The 27,714-nt window shown below is 36.9% G+C and overlaps 1 pseudogene; it reads right to left on the bottom strand.

The window, feature by feature from the left end:
* Window positions 1-1,189: 1,189 nt before the first annotated feature.
* LOC104668203 lies at window positions 1,190-14,074 on the bottom strand (annotated as a pseudogene).
* Window positions 14,075-27,714: the final 13,640 nt, after the last annotated feature.

The raw sequence follows: 27,714 nt of genomic DNA, 5'->3' as shown, positions 1-27,714 counted from the left end.
TGAGAGCCAACATGTATGCTCATCTGAAGGCTCAACTGAGGAAGAATGAACTTCCTCCCTCATTTGGGTTATTAGTAGAAGGTATGATGATGCAATTTAGGACCCTGTCATTACTGGTTGCCATATGGAGGCCACTCTCGGGTCCCAGAATTGCCCATGATTAATAGACTCCGCTGAAATTACTTGTTATGTGGGCCTCTTCAACATAATCATAAATTCATTAAGCCCACAAGGGAAGACTTTGTTTCTAGTCTGCTATGACAGGATCTTATAAAATACAATGCAATCACTGGAGTGACATGCTATCACCTTTCCCATATTCTATCAGTCAGAATTAAGATACAAGTCTCTCCCACGCTCAAGGGGAGTTTATCAGCCAATGTTCTCCAGAGACAATAGAACATACACAAGATTTACCTTAAGGATTAGCTCAAAAAATGGTATGGGTTTCTAACCCTGAAACCCATAGGTAATTTGGTGAGCTGGAAACTCAGGCAGAAGTTGAAGCTTCAGTCTTGAAGTAGAATTTTTTCTTCTCTGAGACATCTCTGCTTTTTGTTCTCAACACATTCAGCTGATTGAACAAAACCAACTCATGTTGTCCACAGTAATCTCCTTTACTCAAAGGCAACTAATTATAAATGTTAACCACATCTACAAAATACCTTTATAGCAATATCTAGATTGATGTTTGGTTAAGTAGTGGGGCACTATAGCCTAGACACATAAATCTAATCATCACAGGGAGGGAATTACAAAAATCAGTGAACACTAGGACATGGAAAGTCACTGGGATCTCCTTGGAGCCTTTTCACCAAGGAAGGTATTTCTTTTTTTTATTTATTTTTAATTTTTTGGGGTGGTTGTCTCTAATATTTATTTGTCTGGTTATAAAAGTAATACATGAGGAGCATTGGATTTGGGGAGAATGTTTTGAACGCTAGCTGTCACATGCCACCTGCAGGATCTAGACCGGTGACTTTTCAGAACTGCCATTTCCTCATCTGGTAGGCAGGCTGGTGAGCCCTGTCTTGCTCACTCCACATATGGCAGTGCATATGAAATGAGATCACAGAGGGGAAGCACTTGGCAAGCTGGAAGGTGCTGACAAATGGAAGGGGTTAATGTCACCACCCTCAGCTGAGGTAGTACCAAGGTCCAAGCTCCTGCCCCTGCCCCTCCCCCTCCCCTAGCCCCTAAATACACACACGAATGGAGGGCCACTTGCAGCCTTGGTTTGATGGAGTTGGGGGAGAGGCCACACACATCTTCCACAAGCCTGGCCAGATGGGGCCTCACTGGGGCCCTTTCAGAATCGGGCGTCGACTGTTGCCAGCTGTGTGAGGATGTCCTCCAACTCGAGTCCATCCTCTGGGAAACGCTCAGAGAAGGATCGGATGAGGTCAGCAGCTGAGGCCTCGTATTCCAGAAGCTGCACGTCTGAGCCTTCAAGGCGAATATTGGGCTGAACGATGAGCTTCCGAGATTCCTTAGGCAGCAGCACCATGTCCCTGAGGGTGAGGAAGCCCTCGGAGGGGCCCATCAGTGACAGCCGCATACCTCTCGTACAGGACCCATCCTCCAGCTGCACTCCCTGTGGACTTCAGCACCTGAAGTCTCTGCAGGAGGCGCTCTAGGGCAGGCTTGCCTACAGACTGGATTTTGCTGCGGTCGAGACGGACCCGGGCATCCAGGCACCCGTCGGAGCCTGCAGTGGGAGTGATGGTACCAAGTCCCTCGCCAGCCTCCAGTAAGACTCTCAGGATCACAATCTGGGCCTGCATACGGGCCTGCAGCCAGTTGGAGGCCTCACGTGTGTAGAACTCCAGAGCGAGAAGCCCAGCCTGAGCCATGTTGAGCCAGTACAGGCACATCACCTCCTCCGCATCAGCCCCCTCAAAGCCAAAGGTCTCCAGCACTTGCGGGTGGAGACAGAGGTAGAGGCCCACGCTCTCAGCCTGGCACTCTTCGTAGCTGGAGGCAATGGTGCTGAACTTGCAATCCCAGGTCTTCCCGCTCCATACCAGCTCTGAATCTGCTCTCCCATCTCTGGGTTGATCACTCTCTCCTGGTCAAAGCTGAATGCTCCTTTTTCATCCTGCACGAAGAGCTTGCCGCTGCCATAGCCCAGCAGCTCATGCAGGTCCAACTGCACATCGAAGGAGGGCCCCTTCCAGAGGATGTACAGGTCCTTGTTATTCTCCTCCAGAACGGTGAGCTTCTCCCACTGCGTGGCGCAGGCCACAGCCAGCACTTTCCCCAGTGACACGTTCTTAAAGGCTTCCTTCTGCCTCAGGTCACTGTAGTTGGAGATGTTGATGCTGGCAGGGATGCCAGAGCCAGCGAAGGTGAGAACATCCAGGGAGGTGAAGTCGGGGGTGAGGAACTTGTCTTTTTCAAAGGCTGGGGGCCAGGGCAACTCCTTCAGCAGCTGCTCTGCCCTCGCCACCAGCCGCTCAAACTTGGCACTCATGGCCTTATTCACCACAGCTACGAGGCCTTCAAATTCTCCTCGGGAACCAAAGGAGTCACGGTAGCTCTGGATGAACCCGATATAACTCTCCACGATGGGGCCTTTGTCCTGGATCCAGAAGCGGGAGCCCCTCTTGTGGGCCTCTGTGGAGTCCTGGATGAAGCTCTCTATGTACTGGGCCAGCATCTACTCCTGGTGGCTGTTGGCTGCATACGCCTTGGCTTTCTCCAGCTGCTCCACCACCTTCTGGAGGATGGGCACGTAGTTCCCCCGGGTCACCTGGAAAGGACTTTCCGAAATTCGTAGCTCTTCAGCTTGGAAGTCACGTCGGAGTCCAGGGAAGGCTCTGTGGCGAGCACGGAAGCCAGCCGCACCTTGTAGTGGGGCTTCACTTCTCTGTCGACTCTTTGAAGAGCCGGGTGTTGTAGGCACTGAGGTTCTGTGAGTCCAGAAAGTCCTGGGCCAGTTTGCCATCTTCCATGGTACGATTCCCATAGAAATAGGTGATGATTCCCTGATAGGGAAGAGAGGGGACATGGGAAAGAGGAGTTGCCGAGGTCAGGGCTGCAGGGACGTCATCCTCCCAGCTTAATTTTTTTTTAATCAGATAAGTAATGTATAGATAATAATGTCCACTGATGGACAACGTTTTTTATCAGTCAATTTCTGCTAAAAAATTAGGATGTACTTCTTTTAAATAATGAACTGGTAATTCTGAGGATAAACAAGAAATCCATGAGTAAGCTCTTTTTATTATTATTATTTTAACAAGCAGATCTCGAACCAGAATGTTAGAAGTAGTCTACCTCCACACCACCATCTTTCATACCAATGAGCAAAAGCACAAAAGTAACTGAAAAAGGTTGTTTCATGTGACATCTATTTCCCAAAGAATTTTTTCTTTCTATTTTCTTTCCATATATTTTTTTACTTCTGAGAATAATTTGGGTGTGTTTACATTTGTGTGTATAGGAGAGTGTGCTTATAACAGAAAAGGAACTTACATGGTGGCAGGTGAAATAATTTGCAACGGTGTGTTGGCCTGAAGTCAAAGTCAGTGAGGAAACCCTCAAATCCTTGGTCTTAGTGCAATGTCGGAGCCTATAGCTCAAGGTCACAAAATATGAGTAAGGCTCCAAGATCACAGAAAAAGTTTTCCTTAGATTAATGGCAGGGCCGTGCCAAAGATGACTGAAGGGGCACCCTCTGGCATGCTCATTTATCAGGGATTTACTTGTTGGCTAATGATAGCAATAACAGTTTGTATCTGACAGACACAACTGGATATGTGCAGTGAGAAACTACATTTGAACACAAATTATACTGGATCTATATAATTTCCTCTTCTATTGCTTGACCTGCCATCAGAGTCTCTCTCAGTGAAGTTTATGCTTTCATCTTTTAAAGAAAAAACAATTGTTTTTGAAAAAAATGGTTACACAATTGAAAACTATATCAAATTAACTGTTTTAATTCTACATTCTTTAGAATATATTTTCATATGTATATGCAATTTCTAGTTTGCTATAATCATAGCAGAGACACTAGAATTAATTTTTTCATTTAAATTGTTACTGTAAACACTGTGTTCTGAATTTCCTCATAATATTGTTCTATGTTTCTGCTGATACAAAAATTTCATTTGAAATATATGAAATACTGATAAACTAAATAAATTTGCTTTTGCTTATAATCTCACCACCATGCTATAATTACTATTAGCAATATTTTTATATGATCTTTTTGTGATGAATACATATATACTCAAGTATATTCACATATATATATGTGCATGTCCATACATATGCAATGATATTTTATTGGATTTTTCCTTTTCTTTTTTGCTTAATGCTGTATTGTGAAAGTAGTTATGTCATTAATTTTCTCTTGAAGTATTACTTTAAATGACTGCAGATTACTTTATTGCATAGTTTTATTTACAACCAACAACCTGATGTTGAATATTTAATTTTTTTCAATTTTTTAGCATATTGAAGAGTATGGTGATGAAGATTTTATTGTACCTCTGTTCTTAATCCTGAAAATAAATTCTTGATAATAATATTTCCTGGTCAAAGCATATGTACATTTGATAATTTAATTATGTGTATTGCAATTTCAAGGATCATCACTATAAAACAAAAGGAATAAAATACATAAATTCTGCACAAGAAAAGGAAAATGAGATGATTAAAATAATCAGCCATAAAAGTTAAAAAACAAGAGAAAAGCAGGCTAGAATATGTATATCAACAAATACCAAAAGAGGCAGATGTAAGTCTAAATATATTAAAACTTACATTGAATATGAAAGGCCTAAATTCTCCAGTTAAATGACAATATTAGCAGGTTGAAAAAAAAAAAACTAAATATATGCTACTTATGTAAGTCATTTAAAATAGAATGGCTGAAAGTAAAAACACAGAAAAATATATAGCATGTAAACCCTAATAAAATAATGCTAGTGCAAATATTTTAATACAAAAAACTTTAAATTATAAAACTAGATACAAAAGGATTACTCTAATTATAAAAGGTTCCATATGTCACATAGCCATACAATTTTACCTGTGTATGCCACTTAATAGCATTGCCTAAAATACTTACAAAAGAACATAATTATACAAAATTATACTACCTTTCGCAGTAAATGTTAGGAGAGGCAACAACAACAAAATCAATAAAGACATTCATTGATCAACCTAAGTAACAAAATTGATCTAATGAAAGAGCCAGATCCCTGTATTTAACATTTATAAATAGGCATTTTTTTCAATACACACAGATTATTTAAAACTATTAATAATATAGTGGCCATAAAGGATATCTCCATTAATTTTAATGAACAGATTTCATTATAAAATATGTCCCCTGATCACAATTTAATTAAGCTAATAAAAAGAGATAACTAAAAATATCCCAGTATATTTGAGAATTAAGAAATAAATATTTTATTACTTTTAAAGAGCATCTTGTAATAGAATTGACTTTTTCCTCCTGTGGCATCACAGTTTTTTGTTTAGTACATATGTGGATTAATGTTATCACCATCATAGTGAAATACAAAACAGTTTAATCTCCCTCCAAACTTTCCCTGTTCCATCTCTCATAACTCCTGACAACCTCTGACTGCTTCTGAGTTCTTGCAGATTTAACTTTTCAAGAATGACATATAAATGGAATCACATAGTATGTAACGTCTTGAGATTGACTTCTTTTACACAGTATAATGCTTTTAAGATTCATCCAAAGTCTTGTGTATTTCAAAAGCAGATTTCTTCGCCTTGCTGAATGCTGTTTTATTGTATGAATACACAAGCCACAATTTGTTTATCTGCCCTTGGAGGACATTTGGATTGTTTCTACTTTTTGGCAATTATGAATAGTGGACATTTATGTAGAGGTTATTTTGTAAACATAATTTTTCAACTCTTAGGGTAGATATCCAGAAGATGGATTGCTGGGTCATATGGTAATTATACATTTGCCAGTCTAGGAAACTACCAAACCTTTCCAGAAAGATTGTACCATTTTGCATTCCTGTCAGCCATGTTTTGAGAGCTACAATTGTTCTGCATCTTTGACAGCACTTTACATTTTTAGTTTTTTGTTTTGTTTTGTTTTTTAAATGTAAGCCATTCTAATGGCTATACAATGGAATATCATCATGGTTTCATTTTACATTTATCTAATGACTATTAATGTTGAACTTCTTCTTTGTTAATCTTATTTCTTCTTTGCCAAAGTGGCTGCTCATATTTTTTGCTAATTTTTAAATTGGATTGTGTATTTTCTTATTGTTGAGTTTTGAATATTCTTCATATACAGTAAATTTCAATTCTTTGTGCATAAGTAGAATAAAAATATTTTCTCTCATTCTGTGCCTTGCCATTTAAATTTTTTATCAGAGTCTTTCACAGTGCAATAGTTTAGAAAAATTGGTGAAGTTCAATTGACCATTTTAATCTTTTATGAATTATGGTTTTGATTTTATGTCTAAGAACTCATCAGCCAAACTCAAGGTCACATAGATATTCTCCCATGTCCCTTCCAAACACTTTACATTTTTGCAATTTACTTTTAGATTTTTGAATTAATTTCTTTTATATTTTTTGATATAATTTCTCTATAAGGTGTAAAGTTTAGAGTGAGATTCATTTCTTTTACTTATGGATGTCTATTGTTCCAATACCATTTGTTGAAAAGCCTTTATTATTTATTCATTGAATGGCTTTTTTAACTTTGTCAGATTAATCAGTCACATTTGTGTGGCTCTTTCTTTAATCGCTATTGTCCTTCTTTTATCTATATGTTTATGCCTTCACCAACACCACACTATGAACCCCGAATATCTGAGAGAGATCTCAGTCAATTTATGAAGTTTTTTTTGCCAAAGTTAAGCATTCACACTCGGGACACAGCCTCAGGAGATCCTGACAACGTGTGTCCAAGGTGTTCTGAGCATAGCTTGGTTTTAAACCTTTTTGTTAAACCTTTTTGCTAAACTCTCTAGCCAAAGAGTTTAACAGGAAACGAAAAACCATAACAAGACTTAAGGTTTAACATGTAATCCTTAAGACATGAGACATCAATCAATACATCTAAGATGAACGTTGGTTCAGTCCGGAAAGGTGGGACAACTTGAAGTGGGGAGGGGGCTTTCAAGTCATAGGTAGATGAGGGACAAACGGTTGCATTCTTTTGAGTTTCCAATTTGCCTTTCCAAAGTAGGCAATCAGATAAGCATTTATCTCAGTGAGCAGAGGGATGACTTGGAATAGAATTAAAGGGAAGTTTACCCTATGCAGTTCCCAGCTTGAACTTGACTTTGCCCTTTAGCTTAGTGGTTTTGGGGCCCCAAGATTTATTTTCTTTTCACAACACTGACTTGATTACTGCAGATTTTTAGTAAGTCTTAAAATGGGCAGTATGATTCCTTCAACTTTATTCTTATCTTTCTGAATTCATTTAGCTATTCTAGTTCTTTTGCCTTTCCTTATAAATTTAGAATCAGCTTGTCTATATCTGAAAAAAATTTGCTTAAATTTTGATAGATATTACATTAAATCCATAAAACATTATGAAAAGAATTAGTATCTTTAACAAATTGAGTCTCCAATCAATTAAAATGATAAAATGCTCCTTATATTTAGATATTCATTTGTTTCTTTCATAGGCATTTTGTAATTTTCGGCATCCAGATAGCATACATGTTTTGTGAGAAGTTTACACATTTTTTGGAGGTTATTGTATTTATATGAAATTGTGTGATATTTCATTTTTAAGTAATTTTTAGATTCTAATTTTACATAGGTAGTGCATAAAGATAAGATTGGTTTTCATGTATTGACCTTGTACTTGAGAACTAGCTAAACCGACTAGTTCTAGGAATTCATTTCTTTATAGATTCGTTGGGATTTTCTACATAGATAATCATGTTGTCTGTGGATGGGCAGTTTTCATTCTTTCTTTATTTTTTCCTAACAAGCATGCTTTTTATTATAACTTTTTTTTTCTGGGCTTATTTACCTGGTTAACACAATAAATACATTTTATAAACAAATGTATGTGGACTTTCAGTTCCAGGAAAAAATAGAGTGGATCAACTTTATTCTTTCTACTAAGTCCAACTAAAAACTAGGGACATGATATATAAAACAAACAAGAGAACACTCTGAAAGGTGAAGAAAAGAATTCAGATTATTATAACTATTATTATTTTGGTTGAATATATCCTAGACTACCTGCTGTAGCACATGGAAACCTGCAAACGTAAAAGGGTGCAAACAAAGCCCCAAGGAAAGTCTGTTCTCTCTCGCCAAAGGTCCAGGAAAAGAAAAACCGTAACAAGACAGAAAACTTTATATAGTAATTGCCCTGCTTTAACCAAATTCCATGGACTGCATCCCGAACTCCACTAGTAAAGGCCAAGTAGACAGCTCAGATTTTTATGTTTATCTCACAGTTATGTGGTACTTACCTTCTTTCTTCAAGGTGATCATAAAAGGCAAAGAGGGAAGGTAGGATATTCAACCCAGCCTGGAATTAAGAAGCTCCCCATCTCTTACACACATACACACTGTGGTATCAATAAACACTGGGATCAGTAATGAAGTGCTTTTTTATTCCTTGATGGACAGTTTATCTTGATTGCAAGGGTGGTTACACTAATCAACATCTGGGATAAGAAGGCATAGAAGTAATTTTACGAATTCTATCAACATCAGTTTTGTAGTTTTCATATGCTACTGGAGTTACCAATGTTATCATGGTGGCTTTACACTCTGAAATTTACATAAATTATCTCAACAAGTACAAAAGAAGGGCCAGACACAGTGGCTCACGCCTGTAATCCCAGCACTTTGGGAGGCCAAGGAGGGTGGATCACGAAGTCAAGAGATGGAGACCATCCTGGTCAACGTGGTGAAACCCCGTCTCCACTAAAAATACAAAAATTAGCTGGGTGTGGTGGCGGGTGCCTGTAGTCCCAGCTACTTGGAAGGCTGAGGCAGGAGAATCACTTGACTTCAGGAGGTTGAGGTTGCAGTGAGCCGAGATTGCGCCACTGTGCTCTAGCCTGGCGACAGAGCGAGACTCCATCTCAAAAAAAAAAAAAAAAAAAAGAAAGAAAATAAAACAGACAAAAGAAACCCCATCCTTATGACCTTATCTAATCCTAATTACCTTCCAAAGGCTCCACCTCCAAATGCCATTTACATATGGATTTAGGGATTAAGTGTCCAACTTAAACCATAGAAACAATATATCTAGGAAGAGATGATAATAGATAATAGGAAATAATTTGAAGTGAATTATAATAAATGCTATTCAAAATTGTTTAGTGCAGGTAAAGCAATACATAAAAGATAACCCATAGACTTAAATACATATGAAAGAAAAGTAGAATGGTTGATAAAAATGAGCTCAGCATTTATCTTAATACATTAGAAAAAGATGTGCAAAGTAAGTTCAAAAAAGAGCTAAAGAAAGATGATAATAAAGATAACATAATAAGCAATGAAATAAAATATATACACAGTAGAAGATTAACAGTGCCAAACATTGGTACTTCTAAACAAATGTCAAAATTAAGAAAATTCTGGAGAGACTGGGAAAGATAAGGAAAGACAGAAAGAAAAAAAAGGAAGAGAGAAAGAGTGGAAATAAAAGCCACAAGAAAAATTTAAAAATCAAATATTATTGTAGATATTACAGGTTTTGTATATATTTAACAGATAATAAAACATTGTCATAAAAAAGGTTTTACAAAACTTTTGAAGATTTGAATAAAATCAAAAACCTGGAATTTACCAAATCTAACTCTAGAAAATTAGTAAACTTAAATAGTTCAAAAGCATTTAAAAATACATAATACAACAAGTACAGTAATATTTTAAGTGGTAGAAGGGTAGTCACTGTAAGAATTTTCAACTTTGTATGCTTGAAATTTATAATAATTAAAATGTCAGCATAAAATTTTTGTACATAAGCACATACACAGATGTGCACACACACACCCTAAAGTCACTCTTTAGTGAAATCAACCAAGCATTAAGGAAAGCATATTTCCAATCTTACTCAGAGTTTCATAGTTTTCCTAAGAATAGAAACACAGAGCACTTTCCTCAACTAATGTTTATTTTACCTGCATATCCTTGATACAAAAACCTGTCAAAGATAACATTTGAAGAAGTAACTGTTGGCCAATTATTTTTTATTCATGAGTTTCTATGCATTTCTTTGAGCAATACAATAGTCAGCTAAATCTAAATTGTGTATTTGTACATGTGTGTGTACAAATTTAATTATGAAGACGAGTTCAACATTAAAAGATCAGCAAACATTTTCCACTGCTTTAATAGATTACCCGATAAAAATCATTGTATTAATAGGTGAAAAATCATTAGAAAAAAATCAATTATCAATTCATAGTTTAAAAAATAATTAGTTAAAAATCAGAAGTAAAATTTAATTTCTTAGCCTAAAACAAAATGTATCTATAAACAAACACACACACTATGGTAATCATCATACTTACTGGTGAAACATGCATTTTGTTTCATTATATGACATTGCTGTAAAGCAGTACAAATAAATGAATGGAAACACAACAACACAGCAACAAGACGAGAGTGTCTGCAATAATCATTTCTATTTAACATTTTATTGAATATTGAAGTTAGTCCAACAAAGAGAAAAAATGTGTAAATGATGAAAAAATATCCAAATGCCATTATCCACAGATGATATAGTTGGCATGTTAGAAATATTTAAAAATCTATGATAAATGAATTAAAATTAAGAACAGTGTAACAAGGTTGATGGATACAAAATCAACATATAAATAAAGCAATTATTTTTCTATATACCCTTAGAAAACAGAATATTAAACTTAAAAGCTGCCACCATCTATAATTGCATTAAAAGTGCCAACTATCTAGAAATAAACTCAACAACATGTGTCCAATTACAGAATTTTTGTGCTACATTAAAGATAAGCTAAATAAATGAAGCCTCATTGTATGAGGCAGTTCACACAGAATCAGCATTACTAGCAAACTTCTTAGAAATACAGATTTTTGGGGTCTCACCCCAGAGCTACTTAAACAGAAATTGTGAGGGCAGGGCCTAGCAATGAGTTAAGTCCTTCTGGTGATTCTTATATGCTAGAGTTTGAGAATTGCTGATCTAGAGGTGTGAATACTCTTGTGCATGATACAAGCAGCGTTGCTTGTCATCCCAAACTAAAAACCACGCAGAAGCCAGTCAACAGTAAATTGTAGCCAACAATGGTAGGCTATAAAGCAATGCAAATAAATGAAGGTGAACACACAACAATATGGATGAATCTTACAACATATTATTAAGTAAATAAAGGAAAAAACAAAATGATATATTCCATTTGTTTCTATTTATATAAAGTGCAGAAAGAGGAAAAACTAAGCTATCCCGTTTAGGAATGCACACATGGGTAGCAGAACTAAAAAAAAGCAAGGACGTGAGTTCTTCTTACTTTTTCTTATATGTTATATTTAACAATAAAATTGTCTAAAATTAAAGTTAAGAGATATGGAAATTATATAAGGGAATTCTGACACGTACTGAAGAGACATTCTACAAGGAAAGAATAAAACAAATGGAGGAGAAACAATATTTAAAGAAATAGTATATAATATGGTAGAATGACAGATGGAAGAAAGCAAACTGAGCCCTCATACTGAAACTAGTGCTGAGAGCTCAACGGGATAAAAAGTCCCACCGATAGAAAAATAATAGTAAGAACTAAAATCAAGAAAAGTAGAAAATCCTATAATCTTCCAGAAAGAGGGAAAAAAAGGTAGCTACAAGTGGATAAGAATCAGATTGATATATCATATTTCTTATTGACAGCCCAGATGCACAAAGACAAGGGAACAATGTCCTCGGTGTCTTGAGGAAAAATGACTTTGAGTCTGGATATAACAAAAGTGTTATCCAAATCTGAATGAGAAATAAGATAGTGTCAGACATGCAAGGACACGGAATATTCGCTGCCCACAGACCTTCCCTTTTAGAATCATTACAGGATGTATGCCAGAGACAAGGAAGATGCCTGAAACAATTACTAAACTTAGACTTCCTCTTAAAAAGAAAAAAAAAAAAAAAAACTCTCAAAAAAGACCAGAATAAATGAATGAATGAATGAATAATGCTCAGAGCTTAAGCCTTAACCATTAAGCTGCAAGCACTCTCAGAAGGATACATTTGTTTAAAATGGGGTTTCCAGTGAATTTTTGCAGAATTTGTTGTTGAACATTCTGTTCATTGCACTTATTTACCATGAGCTTTGTGTTCCTATCTGTACAGTTGGCTTCTGCGTGTTTTTGGCTATGTTATTCTCTGATCGGATTATTGTCCCTCTATGTTTTCTACTTTATAAGATTTCTCTAAATTTCTAATGTGCTGATGTTGCTTTTATATTTTCCATTACTTTTCATGTATACTTACTTTTTTTTTTTTTTTTTTTTTGGGGGGGACGGAATCTCGCTCTGTCGCCCAGGCTGGAGTGCAGTGGCCGGATCTCAGCTCACTGCAAGCTCCGCCTCCCGGGTTCACGCCATTCTCCTGCCTCAGCCTCCCGAGTAGCTGGGACTACAGGCGCCCGCCAGGTTGCCCGGCTAGTTTTTTGTATTTTTAGTAGAGACGGGGTTTCACCATGTTAGCCAGGATGGTCTTGATCTCCTGACCTCGTGATCCGCCCGTCTCGGCCTCCCAAAGTGCTTACATTTTTATATTCTTTTCTGGGATTTTGAGAGAGAGAGAGAAAGTAGGTACATGTATCTGGTCCATCATCTTAAGCACTATCCAAACTGAATGTAGTAAGTTTCTACAGACGATTTTATTCAAAAAAAAATTATTCAGCTGCTAATCCAAACTTATTCAATGAAAATATAAGGAAAATGGAGGCCAGATTACTTAAACAGTTTGACTTGGTAGATGCAGTAAGCTCAGACAGAATCGGTATCAAATTTTAGTTCTTCCCAATGACAAAATGTTTCCACTGGATCATGCTGAATATTTGATCAAATTATATTTGCACAAAGTATTTATCAAAGTAAAAAATAACTATGAAAGAAATAAAGAATTCAATATTAGGAAAGCAAATGTTAGCCTTCTATAAATATGAAAACACTACTTTATATAATTTTCTCAGCATGCAACTAGGTTCTGCCTCTAATTTGGATGCTGAGACATAATTATATGTAAAAAAAATCAAATTTTGAAAAAATATAATGTGTCTATTTTGCTGAATCTCTTGAACATAAAACTAACTCCAACACAGTCCATTCTATAATTAATTTCTGCCTCTCATGGTTGATTGTGATTACAATTAGCATTCATCGGTCACTTTATGTTCCAGTAGAGACACAGTGTTAAGTGCTGCCAAGAGACTTGTAAACCATTTTACAGATGAAGAAACTGATGCCACTACAAGTTTAAAGAAAAATGAACAAGAGTACACAAATTTGGAGGCCTGCATTGTGAGCCATTAAGCTACATTTCCTTACATTCAGAGTTATCAGTGATGTGTTGATAAATGTTTAGCAAGAGACAGCTAGAACTGGGGATAGGAGACATAAATTGTAGTTGATTTTTGTGTTGTAAATATACCCACTGTAGTTTATTTTAAGACATCAATTGATGTCCATGCAAGAGATATTGGGAAGATTGGGCCGAAGCACACCATTATATAGGGTTTCCACTATGCAGGTAAAATAGACATTAATAACCAAAAGCACTAAGCAACAGTAAATGGTAGGAAAATAATTAAAAATTATGAGTTCTGAGCATTTCTTTCCTGTGTTTTTAATGTTATTTAGTTGTACGTTTCTATAATTTAATTTTTAATAATATCTGTGTTTAGAAATAGGCTCCCCAGATTTCTCAAAATGTGGCAATCACCTCATATAATCTGGTATGAGTTGGCTTTAGTACACTACAGGAGTTAGTCATGAGTGGTTTTGCTCTACCTGTAGTTTGGGGATACAAAAAATACTCATAGCTATAAACTGGTTTTGCTTATTAAAATACCTGCAGAGTAGGCCAAGTGCGGGGGTTCATGTCTGCAATCCATGCCCTTTGGGAGGGAGGCCAGATTGGGAGGCTTGTTTGAGGCCAGGAGTTCGAGACCAGCCTGGGCAACATAACAAGACCCCTGTCTCTACAATAAATAAAAATGTTAACCAGGTGTGGTGGCAAGTGCCTGTGGTCCCAGCTACTCAGGAGGCTGAGGAATGATGATTGCTTGAGCCCAGGCTGCAGTGAGCTGATTGAGCCATTGCAATTGTACTCCAGCCTGGGAGACGGAGTAAGACCCTGTCAAAAAAAAAGAAAGAAGGAAGGAAGGAAGGAAGAAGGAAGGAAGGAAGGAAGGAAGGAAGGAAGGAAGGAAGGAAGGAAGGAAGGAAGGAAGGAAGGAAGGAAGGAAGGAAGGAAGGAAAGAAAACCCTTGCACATCATATTGCATATTGCTTTATCATTTTGAAGAAGAGAAGATAGCTTTTGGTTTGTTTGCTTGTTTTTAGATATGGTGGATTACTTTGCTCATTTTTAAAGTCAGAACGATAGCCCATTGTTGTACATAGGATAATGAAGTGAATTTATAATATTGAAGTGTTATGTATCATTACATATACCCATGCACTCACACATATATGAAAAGAGCATTTCTATCAATTGATCTACATGTGTGTATTTATATTTAGATATAGAAAAAATAAATTTAGGAGAATAAGTTACATTTAAAAAAGTATTGCCATAAAAGGTAATATTAGAAAGTACTTGAAGACTTTGTATTTATGATACTGTATGTATCAGTGCTAACTAAAGGGTGAAATCTGATTCACTCGAAGTTAAATCCAACTCTGCATCCATGGAAAGTTTAGTGGTGGCAATAGACAAATAATGGTCTTTGGTTGAAGCTTCTGCTAAAAACATTTCTCTTTCAAACACAGAATTCAAGACAAGGTCATTGATTGTGTTCCATAAACAACCTGTTCTATTATGTATGGCTTCTGCATTTTTGCCTTGAGATGGTTTTCATTCACGCTAACACTTATCGTTCATCTGTCTGTAACTTCTATAGAATGCCTTATTTTACCATTGAACAGATCAAGATAAATGATGCTTTACTGGGAGGTAAATAAGACTCTTGAATTTTTCTTACACTGAAGTAATTATTATTTGGTCCAAAACTATTAAAGGTAAGTGACATTGTACTGTTACAAAAGAACTTCAGCTTTAGTTCTAAATTCTACTGTTGCTGTGAGATGCTTATTTAATTTGATTGCATACATATATATCTCCACAAGTATATATGTTTCAAGGCTATCATGTAAGACTAATAGAATGTCTAATGCAATTGCTATACTTAAAAGTTAAAACAAATTTTAATTTGCTTTTTGGGTTTGCAAGTTTTATCATAAAGGATAATAAATTATTTGTCCTTATATCTGATTTTGACATATTTTTCTATTACAGAAGGAGTAAAAAAACTAAACATTAAGTGGTTATCTCCATTTCACATTACATAACCTACAAGTTTGTTGCTGCAAGGAAAGAAATTTCAAGGAAATTGATTTGGGTTGTCAGATGGAAATACATGTCTGCAAAATATTAAGTTCTCCATCACCAGAGGTATTCAAGTATAACTTCCACGACTACATATTCATTTTATAGTAGAAGGGATGCAAACATCAGATGAGTGGGGAACAAGGAATGGGGGAGATTAGTGATTTAAGTTACCTTTATAGTCTCTCTTACCTGTTTGATAACCTAAACGGTCTTTTCTCCCTTCTTTTATTCTGTAAAACAGCTTAATCATTCAGTATCCTTCTCTCATAAGAAAATGGTGTGATGCGTTTATCTGGCAATCATATATTTATAACATCTGCCTTAATTATATTAGATTGAGGTCTGAAACAAAAGAGCTTGATGTGGTGAAAAACCCACAAGATCAGCAATTGAAATACCTGAATTGTTGCCTCAACTATACCATTAGAAATACTATGATTCTGAGAAAGCTATCAGGCTTCAGGGTATTCTATACTAAGTAGGAGAGTACTGGTCTTTTGCTATCTAAGTTTGCTAGAAGCTCTAAAACTACATGATGCTAATATCGGCTATCTATCTCAATTATCTCCAAAATGTGAGATGGGTTATACTTTCTCAGCTTCTGCCACTTACTATCAAAATTCGCATAAAGAAAAGTGTTCCCTGTGTGAACCTCATTTGCTGATTTTTAGATGGAAGTTAAAAATCTGTTTATTGATTTAGTACACCAGCCAATTTGAACACTAGAATCAGCTTCTTGGAAAATACTGCCAAGGAAAGCTGAAAACCAAGTATGTCCGGCTAATCTGTTTTACAAAGTATTAGAAATGTAGTTGTAAGGAAAATGTTTTGTGGATTGTGCTATCCATCTTTTCTATTTTGCTGATGTCACACTGAGGTGTCAATTAAAGATGATATGTGCAAATCATTTAAAGCCCTAAAGAGAAAAAGGAAAATGTTACCAAATATAAGGTTATGCCCAGGCAATTAAGGAAGCAATAACTGGAAATTATAAATGGCAGGCAAACCAAGCCTATGAGAAATAATACGGGCTTCAAATCTTAGAGACTCTTTTTTAAGTGGGCTGCTTGGATCCCAGCCTTCATGCAGAACATGTCATTAACTGAACGATGTCTTTTAGAAACACAAGCATCAGATTCTTGGTGGGTGTCCTGCTATATTGTTTGGTATTGATAGAACTTGTTAGTCTAGAAGTATCATTTTCAAAATGTCTTATTATAGAAAAAACACGAAATGTTTACTTATTTCAAGAATCAAGCATAGTATACAGGATATGTCAAAAATATAAATGTATACTTTAAATAGATAATCATGCACTCATATGTAACAATAACTTCCTAAGCTGTATTAGTGATGCTGAAACACAGTACCCATACATATGTTTAAAGGAATAATATCAGAATATAAGTTCATGTTGTTTCAAACCAACACTTTGCCTAACTTCACATTATAATAACCTCAAATATGTTAATATTGGTTTATTAGTTTTGCTGCCTCCAGATATGTTACATACGAAAAAGAGACACGGGTGAAAAATACTGAGTATACTATTTTCAGAGAGCCAGAGGAAATCAGAATCTAGGTGATTACTCCACCTCTACTGAGTTTTACATTGCCATCAGTCTCAGAATGTAGTCTTTGTCAGAGTAAAACCAGTTGGTCCTGACAATATCATGAGTTAGTTTGATTTTCTTGCTACACTTGTCATTTCTGCCACAACAGTGTGATGTCTGAGGGGGTTTAGCATATTTAGAGTAGCGTAGAGGTTGGTATTGCCCATTGGTATAGTGGTGTAATGGTGGTGATGAACTGTAAACTTTGAAAGGAGAAGCAATTTGCCTTTATTGCAGTTTCACAGGCCAGTCAGAACTTAAAGACCATATCACCTAAAGAGACAAGAGAACAAAATAGTGGATATATTGAAAGCTGTACCATTTGGGGACTGGGAGACTTAAGTGTGCCATGCATTTCTCTATCTGCCTGGAATATGTCCCCTTTCATTTCCACAAGTCATTCTTCTGTTCCCAGTTTACATGTCACTTTTGATAACTCTTCTGATTCACTGTCTAGGCTAACTGTTCCTCCTATGGAATCTCACTGCACCCTGTTCTTCCCTGCCATATTGCTTATAACACTCTTTTATTGTATATCTATTTTTCTATTTCCTTATTAAACTCAAGTTTCCAAGATGGCATAGACTTGATCCTTGTATCTTTTTTGCTTGATAAAATGCCCAGTTTATTGTAGGTATGGTGCAAATGTTAGTCACTGCTTCCCTTCTCTAACTCCAAATGAATAGCCAAAACCACACATTTGTTAGCACACGTGGAATGTCATCAGTTGGTCTGCCATAAATAGTTAGGGTTCAGATACTGGGAAATGAAAAAGAATACTATGAATATAGCATGATTTAAAATTCCAGGTTTGGACCTAGAAAAACACAGGTGATAATGACAATCATATTTTATATTTGTGTACATTTTGCAGTTTGTGAGCACATATATAAGTGGTAAAGCATTCAAATATGCACATATCCTTGCTCAGGGACCATTTTGGGAAGTGATAGATGAGAGGGCTTTGAAAGTCTTGAAAGCCTTCATTGGGATTAAGGACCTCTGAAGGGTCTGGTTCAAGCCTTAGGTACATGAAAAAGCAGTGATGTAGAGTTGAGATCAGGAGAAATGGTTCTGCTGTTTCCTACTAGTGTGATTTTGGATATCTCCTGACTACAGTCCACAGTTGGGTCTAGTTGGTTCAGATAACTTCCTTCAACAACAGCGTAGGTGTTTATTATAACTCAAGGATTTATAGACACAAAGAATTAGTTGAATTAGTTGAGATGAATCAAATTTACACATGATAAATATGTACAATATTATAAGATATTAAATTAGGTATAAAATATGTTTACAGCAACAAAATGGAATGATAAGATTTGATTGTGGTATTAATTTATTTTTTAGTAGAAGTTGGAAAAAAATTGGTTATAAAGATTTGGAGGATCATTAGAGAAGGGAATAATTAACCTAATATAATGTGTATCTAATGTTGCATTTCAGAATTTGTAAAATAGCATAAAAATGTTGAAAGTACAGTTCACCCTTGAATAATGTGGGAGGTAGGGTTGCTAAGTCCATTGCTCTGCTCACAGTAAAATATCTCCTTATAACTTTTGATTCCCCCCAAACTTAACTACTAATATCCTACTGTTCACCAGAAGCCTTATCAACAACATAACTAGCTGATTAACATATATATTTTGTATGTTATTTAAAAAAATCATAAAGAAGAGAAAATATATTTTGAATTCATTAAGTGGAAGTGGATTACTATAAAGATTTTTATCTTCATCATCTTCACATTGAATAGGCTGAGGAAGAGGAGGCGTTGGTCTTGTCTCAGGTGTGGCGGAGCTGAAAGAGGTGGAGAAGGTGGAAAGGGAGGCAGACACATTTGGTGTAATTTTAACAGACATATGTTGTAATTTCTGTGTGACTTTTTGCTTTTTCATTTCTCTACCAATCCTTGTTTTACCATTTGTTTTAGTTTCAATGCCTGTATCATAGAAGAGTCCCTGGTGTAAAAGAAGTCAAAAGCAGCCTTGAATAACAGGAATCCTTCAGACAGACTGTCTAACGTCAGTTTGTTTTCTGGCACTGCTTCTTATACACCTTCTTTCTCATCATCTGGCACTGGTTCAAATACACTCATCTTCATCAGTACCACTTCTGTTAATTCCTATGATGTGATGGTGTCTTTAGTTCTTGAATTTCTGCAGGATCAATATCCTGAAGTCCTTTACCTCCCAACTTTTCTGCCATGTTCATAATCTCCTTCATGATTCCCCTGATTGGCTCTGTCATAATCCTGTAGGGCCATGTACAACATCTGGACACAGTTTCTCCAGTAGGAATTTATTGTTTTGGACTTGATGGCATTCACAGTTTTTTCAGTAACAGTGATGGTATCTTCAATGGTAGAATCTTTATCAAGGTTTTCTTTCATAGCATTGACAATCCTTTTTATAAAGTACCATGTGCAATGAGCTTTAGAGATCCTTATGATCATCTAATCAAGGGCCTGAAGTAGAGACGTTGTGTTTGGGGGTGTGACAACTTCAACTCGTTTGGTGTTGAACTCATTGGTTCTGGGTGGCCAGGGACATTGTCCAATATCAAAAGAACTTTAAAGGTCAGTCCCTTACTAACAAGATACTTCCTGATTTCAGAGAAAAGGCATCAATGGAACCAATCCAGAAAAAGGTTCTCATTGTCCAGACCTACTTGCACAACCAAAAGACTGGCAGCTTGTGTTTATCATTGCCCTTCAAGGCTTAGAGCTTAGCAGATTTATAGATAAGGGCAGTCCTGATTACAAACCCAACTGCATCTTCACAAAACAGTAGAGTTAGCCTGTCCCTTCCTGCCTTAAATCCTGGTGCTAGCTTCTCTTCCTTAATAATAAATGTGTCTTTTGTATCTTTTTTTTTTTTTTTTTTTTTTTTTATTTTTTTCAGAATACGGCACTTTCATCTGCATTAAAAACTTATTCAGGCAGACATCCTTTCTCCTCCATGTTTTTCTAAATCAGGAAACTCATCCGCTGCCTCTTGGTCAACAGAGGCTGCTTCTCCTTTTATCTTGACTTTTTAAAGCCAAACTTCTTTCTAACATTATCAAACCATCCTTTGCTGGCATTAAATTCTCCAGCTTTAGATCTTTTGCCTTCTTTATGCTTTAAGTTGTTATACAATGAGTTCACTTTTCCTTAAACCATATTGGAGTTTATGGGAATGCCTCTCTTATAGCAATCCCATGCCCGCCCCCCCAAAAAAACCCTGCATTTTCAACAATAAAAGGGTACTTTGTAAAAAATGCAAGGTTTTGGGCCTGCCAGCCTAGCTACAGTGACAGCTTTATGAATGTTCTTGTTTTACAACGGCCCTTGTGCTGGATTCATTTATCTTGAAAAGGGAGGCAACCACAGCTGCAGACCTCAATCTGTGGTACATATCAAGCAACTCAACTTTTTCTTGCAAGGTCATGACTTTTCTCTGCTGTTTTGGGAGTACTTCCATCATCACTAATGGCACTTCATATAGGTCCCATGGTGTTATTCAAGATATATGGTATTATACTAAACACAATGAAAAATACACAAGAGCCAAGAGAGATCACTTTTTTTTTTTTTTTTTTTTTTTTTTGAGGCAGGATCTTGCTCTGTCACACAGACTGGAGTGCAGTGACATGATCATGGCTCACTGCAGCCTTGAACTCTTGGGCTCAAGTAATCCTCCTACATCAGCCTCCCAAGTAGTTGAGACTATAGTCATGAGCCATCAGGCCTGGCTAATTTTGTTTACTTTTGGTAGAGACTGACTCTCTCTACATTGCTCAGGCTGGTCTAGAACTCCTGGACTCAAGTGATTCTCCCGCCTCAGTCTCCCAAAGGGCTGGGATTACAGGCATTAGCCACCACACTTGGCTGAGAGATCACATTTTGCTGTGATAAGTAACTTACCAAAGAGACAAACTGCTCATGTGGAGATGATTTCTACCACATGGCATTTTAAGCAGATACCCGCAACACTTGAACTCACTACAATGGCAACCAGATATGGCTATGAAATTATTACAGCAGTATAGTGTGTTCTATAGTTAATTTTATACAGCTATGGTTTAATATTGTATCTTTACTTTGTTTACATTTCTCTTGATGGAGAATGGCACCTGTATAGTACCTGGATGTGTGCATAAGTTTTGGTAAATTTTAAACTATTAGAATAAATTTGTGTATAATTTATGGTAGTAAATTATAAAATAGACTAGTGTTTATGTGTATTTTATGCAGTCATACCTCAATTTTTCTTTTTAAAAATATGTCTAGGTTACATGGATTGTGTGCAGGTTTTTCAAATTGTCACAAAGCCTCAAACAATTTGAAAGATATTTACTGAAAAAAATCCACTTATAAGTGGACCTGCATAGTTCAAACCTGTAATGTTCATGAATCAAAACTTATTCAATTGATTTTATTGCCTTTTGGCAAACTTGCCAATATATATTGTTATGGTGGCCTTTTGGCTAGGGTCTAGAATGGTAGGTTTCTGATTTTATTGTTAACATTCACTTATAAATCAGTTTGAACCTGAGATATACTGAAAGATTCTTCTTCTGGTGTAATGTTAAATGCACACTAATCAATTTCCCGAATTCTTCAAAATGCCTCCTGAAAGAAATCTTTTAACGTTTTTTTAAAAAGAATTTTTTTCCCACAAAACTTCTGCACACCACTGTAACCAGGTATGACTATCCAATGTCTATTGGGGGAAGTTAGAATTGTCCCTGGCCAACAGTACTGTTTAACCCATTTATCCCTAGTGTTCCATTATTGGAACACTAAACTTGTGGGTGTTATTTATATCCTACTGCTCAAGGTCATCGCCAAGGTCTGATTTTTCACACAAACTATTTGCAGCTTGTGGCATAAATGGGTTAAGTTTGCTTGAATACATTTGAGAGTTCCATCTGGAAATATTATACACAACTAAAAAGAGGTATAGGCTTGTTGTTTGTTTTGCTTTTAATCCCATCAGGTGTGTGAAGGTGGCTCAGATGCTTGAGTATGTTTCAGTCACCTGTATAGTCTTGAAAGTTTTCAGTGGGATTAAGGAACTCCGAAGGGTCTTGTTTAATCCTTAGGTACATGAAAAGGCAGTGGCGCAGAGCTGGAATCAGGAGAACTGTAATCAGTCCTGGTTTTGCATTTTCCTACTTATGTGTCTTTGGCAAATCACTTACATTTCTTAGCTTCTGCTTTTTTCTTTGCAAAATGAGTGTAAAATAATTGCTCTATCCAAGATCAATGCCACATCTATTAAATGCTTTGGCTGTTGCAAATGGAATACACACACTTAAGGCTAATTATTGTCATTGCAATGAAAAAGTAAAAAAAAAAAACCAAAAAACAAAAACTGGCATAGGAACAAAGAAAGAGAAAAAAAAAATAAAGGAAGTGGGAAACAATGAGAGCAGGAAAAATGATAGATGTTTAATTTGAGAAATGGTAGAATGAAAATGTCAAAGTCTTTAATGTGAGAGCTGGTTCATCTCTTGGCTTGCCTTAGATCCTTGGTTGCCTGGACAGTGACCACTGTAGTCTATCACATTGAAATGTGAGAAACAGTCTTAGAGATTTGTAGGCTCCTGAAATCACTAGATGGAACTGTGAGTTACAGCAGCCCCAGAAATATGGCTTAAGAACAGGAAAAAGTAACAGTGACCAAAAATAAAAATAAGACCAGGTGTACCACTGTTGAATATGTCCAAATTCCCTCTTTTGGCACAATTGAAAATACAAAAAATTTTAGTCAGATCTGGTTGAAAAATCTTGGTCAAATTATACAATCTTATTTAGTATCCATCCTCTCAACTTTTAAATAAATCTAGTATCCACACTTACAGAACTGATGGAGAACTAAACAATATGCCTAGCTCCTAGCATGTTTCCACCATAGCAAATATTGTCAATTTTGTGTTTTCACTACACGAAGACCCATTACTTACTAGTGTTGTCATCTACTGGGGGGAAATAAAAGACCTATTACTATTCTCCTGGTTTCTCTCTCCTTTCACCCTTTTTCCGTCATCTTTCTTCCATTTTTTTTATTCTTGTAGAATCCTGCATATGTTACTTCTCTCTCTTCTTAATGAATCTTCTGTTAATACATCTTCCATATATCTCAACTCCTGAAACTTAAACTCTCTATTTACTAGTGAAAGCGAGAAGGATGTTTAAACTTAGTCAATGAAGATTACAACCTAGTATTTGCAAAATATCATTTCCCCATATTGGTTTTTTTTTTTTTTTTTTTTTTTTTTTTTTTTTTTTTTTTTTGAGACAGAGTCTTTCTCTGTAGCCCAGGCTGGAGTGCAATGGTGCGATCTCAGCTCACTGCAATCTCCACCTCCCGGGTCCTGCTCAAGCAATTCTCCTGCCTCAGCCTCCCAAGTAGCTGGGATTACAGAAACACACCAGCATGCCCAGCTAATTTTTGCATTTTTGGTAGAGACAGGGTTTCACCATGTTGTCCAGGCTTGTCTTGAACTCCTGATCTCATGATATCTGCCCACCTCGGCCTCCCAAAGTGCTGGGATTACAGGTGTTAGCTACCGTACCCGGTCTTCCCCAGAAAATTTAAACTCCAATTTAAAGATGAATTAGAAAACTTCCTATGCAACAATATCCTCCCAGGCACAAAATTCAAGCTTTCATTTGTTATTAATTTGTTGACTGAAAGTTAAATGTCTTCCTCTTTTCAAAGTTCTTTCAGGCTACAGACTAGTTTAGTGGAAGAATGTTCTCAGATCAAGAATGCCCCAAACAAACAAAAAAAGAATGCCTAGCTTCTTCCCCAGTAGAATGTTTACTCTTTTCCACCAAAAAGTTTGCAAAGTGAAAAATCAAGTGTGTTAAAATTGATCTTTAGTGTTCATCTGTCAAAATGTTTAATATTTTAGACCTGTATGCTGAAGACAGAGTTACTGAATAACAATAACCTGTAAACATATACATAATGTTAGAAGACTATGACATGGACAATGAAATGATGATCTATACCTACTAGGGAGAAATACCAAGGTGGATGGATCGATTTCTTAATATAGCACTCTGGAACTTGTAATTTAAAATAGGATGATGGATCATTGATTTGTCTAATGTGACTTTCATCACTAGAAAATGTTCAGCACTCTTGCTGCAGGGGAAAAGAAAGCCATGTTGTTTATATCTTCCTACCACACTCCATGCCCAACAATTATTAAGTTGCATTTTTTACGATGCTTTATGAAACCAAGGTACTACATTCTATCATTTCCCCTCAGACTTTTTGTTCATGTATTTCTTTATCCCCTTGAACAACAACACACTTGTTCATTAAATAATTATGTGTTAGGGTCTTTGTGTGGCAGGTTCATTCAATAATTACGTGTTGGGGGGGTCTGCATGGCACGTGATCTAATAGTAGTCCTCTCCCTAGACCCAGGAAGAAGGGGCTCCTGTTCCTAGTACATTAAGAGGTAAGGTGTCCATGGGGCAAAGGAAATGTGTCTTCCCCTCCTAGATCATAATATGGGTACCCAGAAGCCTAAATTCCTGTCTAAACACTCTGAGCCTACTTCCAGGGCCTGAATAGTTGGCTTTGCCCTTCTGAGATCTGACAGGGCAGCAGCGATGGCCTATCTTTAGGCCTGAGAGGTGGCCAAGTCCTAGCTATTTGTAAGGGGTAGGTGCCACGGAAAAGCTTGGACGTGCATGCTGGGCTGTCCACAGTCCCCACATGCAGGCAGAATGATGAGGGATGGAGACCAAAAGTGAAAGAAAAGAGAAGCAAGGGACAGGCCAGAAACCACCATTTCTACACCCTAGTTCCTGCCAATAGTAAGAATAGGCCTGGAAGCAGATGCAAGACAAAGGTGGATTGAATATACTTTTCTGTGTTAATAGATTATAACATGTGAGGAATCTCACTCCTTCTCATATCTTAACATTATTGAAACGATGCTATAAAAATGAGCCAAAGATGGCCTCTGTGTTGGCCGTATGTTGTTTATTTCTTCAAAGCAGTCTGAGACACTGAGACCTGCCATAGTCAAACTCAATTTTCTACACATCCAAATGTTTAAAATACAGCCAAACATACAGACTTTTAGGCATTTATAATCTTCCTGTTTTGTATACCTCTGGAAACTATGTCCAACATCTGCTAGCTGTAGATAAAACTCTGTAACTATTAACAGCAGCAACAACAACAACGATAAAAGCCACTGATACGGTTTGGCTGTGTCCCCAACCAAATCTCAACCTGAATTGTAGTTCCCATAATCCCCACATGTTATGGGAGGGACCTGGTGGGAAGTAATTGAATCATTGGGGCAGTTACACCCATGCTGTTCTTGTGATAGTGAATTCTCATAAGATATGATGGTTTTATAAGGGGCTGTTCCCCCTTTGCTTGGCACTTCTCCTTCCTGCCACTCTGTGAAGAAAGTACCTTTCTTCCCCTTCACCTTAAGCCATGATTGTAAGTTTCCTGAGGCCTTACTGTGAGTCCATTATACTTCTTTTCTCTATAAATTACCCAGTCTCAGCTATTTCTTCATAGCAGTGTAAGGACAGACTAATATAGTCACCAAGCTGCTGCTGCCTTTCAGAGCTTTCTGACCCAGAGTTTCCCCACTATGCTGCTGAGTGACATTACCTACGCAGGTAACTCCACTCTCCAATCCCCTTTTTCTTGGCAGTTCGCTTGCCCTCCTCCCTTCTGGATGGAGGCCCCCATGCTGTGAGGGACATCCTTTACATTCATTCAAACCTATCAAAGCAAATAAACGTATCACCCAAATAAAGTTTGTGTGTGCTCCTGCCACCACTTGGTCCTGTCTTTTTCCTTAATTAGCCCCCAAATTCTCAACCTCATCCTTTACAAGGAAAAAATAAACAACCACTATATTTTTATTTACAGAAAAGCATTTGGAAAACTAGGACCTGTGAGCCAAACCTGTCCACCTGCCTTTTTGGTCCAACCTGGAAGAGCCAAGAATGGTTTTTACATTTTTAAATGGTTAAAAAATCAGAAGACTATTTTGTGACCTACAAAATTATATGCAATTCAATTTCAATGTTTATAAACAAAGTTTTACTGAGCCATAGCCAGGCTCATGCATTTACATATTGTCTATGGCTGCTTAACACTGCATTGACAGAGTCCAGTAGTTGCAAGGAGGACCACATAGCCTGCAAAGTCTAAAGTGTTTATTACCATGCCGTTTACACAAACAAGTTTTACCTAACTCATGAAACAAAACAAAGTGCTTTGTAGGCCACTATTTTCTCATCTGACATGTTTAAATTCTATAGTGAAAAAAGGAAGAAATATCATGCATACCTTTGTGAATATTTTTCTTAAGGAATACAAAATACCAGGCCAGGCATGGTGACTCATGTCTAGAAATTTATCCTAGAAATGTAAAAGGCCCTGAAAGAATGATCAGTTGAGCCTAGGAGTTAGAGACCAGCCTGGAAAACATGGCAAGACCCTGTCTCCACAAAAAATAAAACATTTAGCCAGGCATGATGGTGCACACTTGTGGTCCCAGCTACTTGAGAAATTGAAGCAGGTGGACCACTCGAGCTTGGGAGGTTGAGGCTGCACTGAGCTGTGATTGCACCACTGCACTCCAGCAGGTGTGACAGAGCAAGACCCTGTCTCAGAATAGAATAGCAGAGAATAGAGTAGAATAGAATAGAATAGAACAAAGTATCATGCAGAATATTTGAAGGAAAAATGGTGTGCACAGTCTTCAACTGATTAAAATCTATGAATTCTACAGGCTTCAGAAAAGACGAGAAGAATCCGTTATGTCTGCAAATCTTAGAGAAAGATGTGATATTCTTAACTTACCAAGGCGATTGCCAGAAAATTGGCTCAACCTCTATTTGAATTTTGTAAAATAGGATTTTGTTTGAGGAGAATTTAAAACTAAGTTCCAAAGGAGAAATATAGATAGTAGCTGGCTGGATAAATAAGGTATTATTAAAACTGTCTAATTTTCCCTGGGAAAATTTGAGAAAATATGTCTAATTCTATAGAGGATGTTTGTAAATCAAAAGTTTAACTTAACTCCTATTTTGGCTTAACATACATTAATCTTAACATCGATATTTTAAATCATATATATATATATATTTTTTGAGGCAGAGTCTCGCTCTGTCGCCCGGACTGGAGTGCAGTGGCCAGATCTCAGCTCACTGCAAGCTCCGCCTCCCAGGTTTATGCCATTCTCCTGTCTCAGCCTCCCGAGTAGCTGGGACTACAGGCGCCCGCCACCTCGCCCCGCTAGTTTTTTGTATTTTTTAGTAGAGACGGGGTTTCACCGTGTTCGCCAGGATGGTCTCGATCTCCTGACCTCGTGATCCGCCCGTCTCGGCCTCCCAAAGTGCTGGGATTACAGGCTTGAGCCACCGCGCCCGGCCTTTAAATCATATTTTTAAAAATGACTTTCAATCTGATTAATACCTTTGTGTACAAACATAGGAATATTTGACTGGAGATTTAGTAGGCAAAATAG

Source organism: Rhinopithecus roxellana, chromosome 16 (assembly GCF_007565055.1).
Source record: "Rhinopithecus roxellana isolate Shanxi Qingling chromosome 16, ASM756505v1, whole genome shotgun sequence".
NCBI lineage: Eukaryota > Metazoa > Chordata > Mammalia > Primates > Cercopithecidae > Rhinopithecus > Rhinopithecus roxellana.
This window is presented reverse-complemented; position numbering and strand designations above follow the sequence as displayed.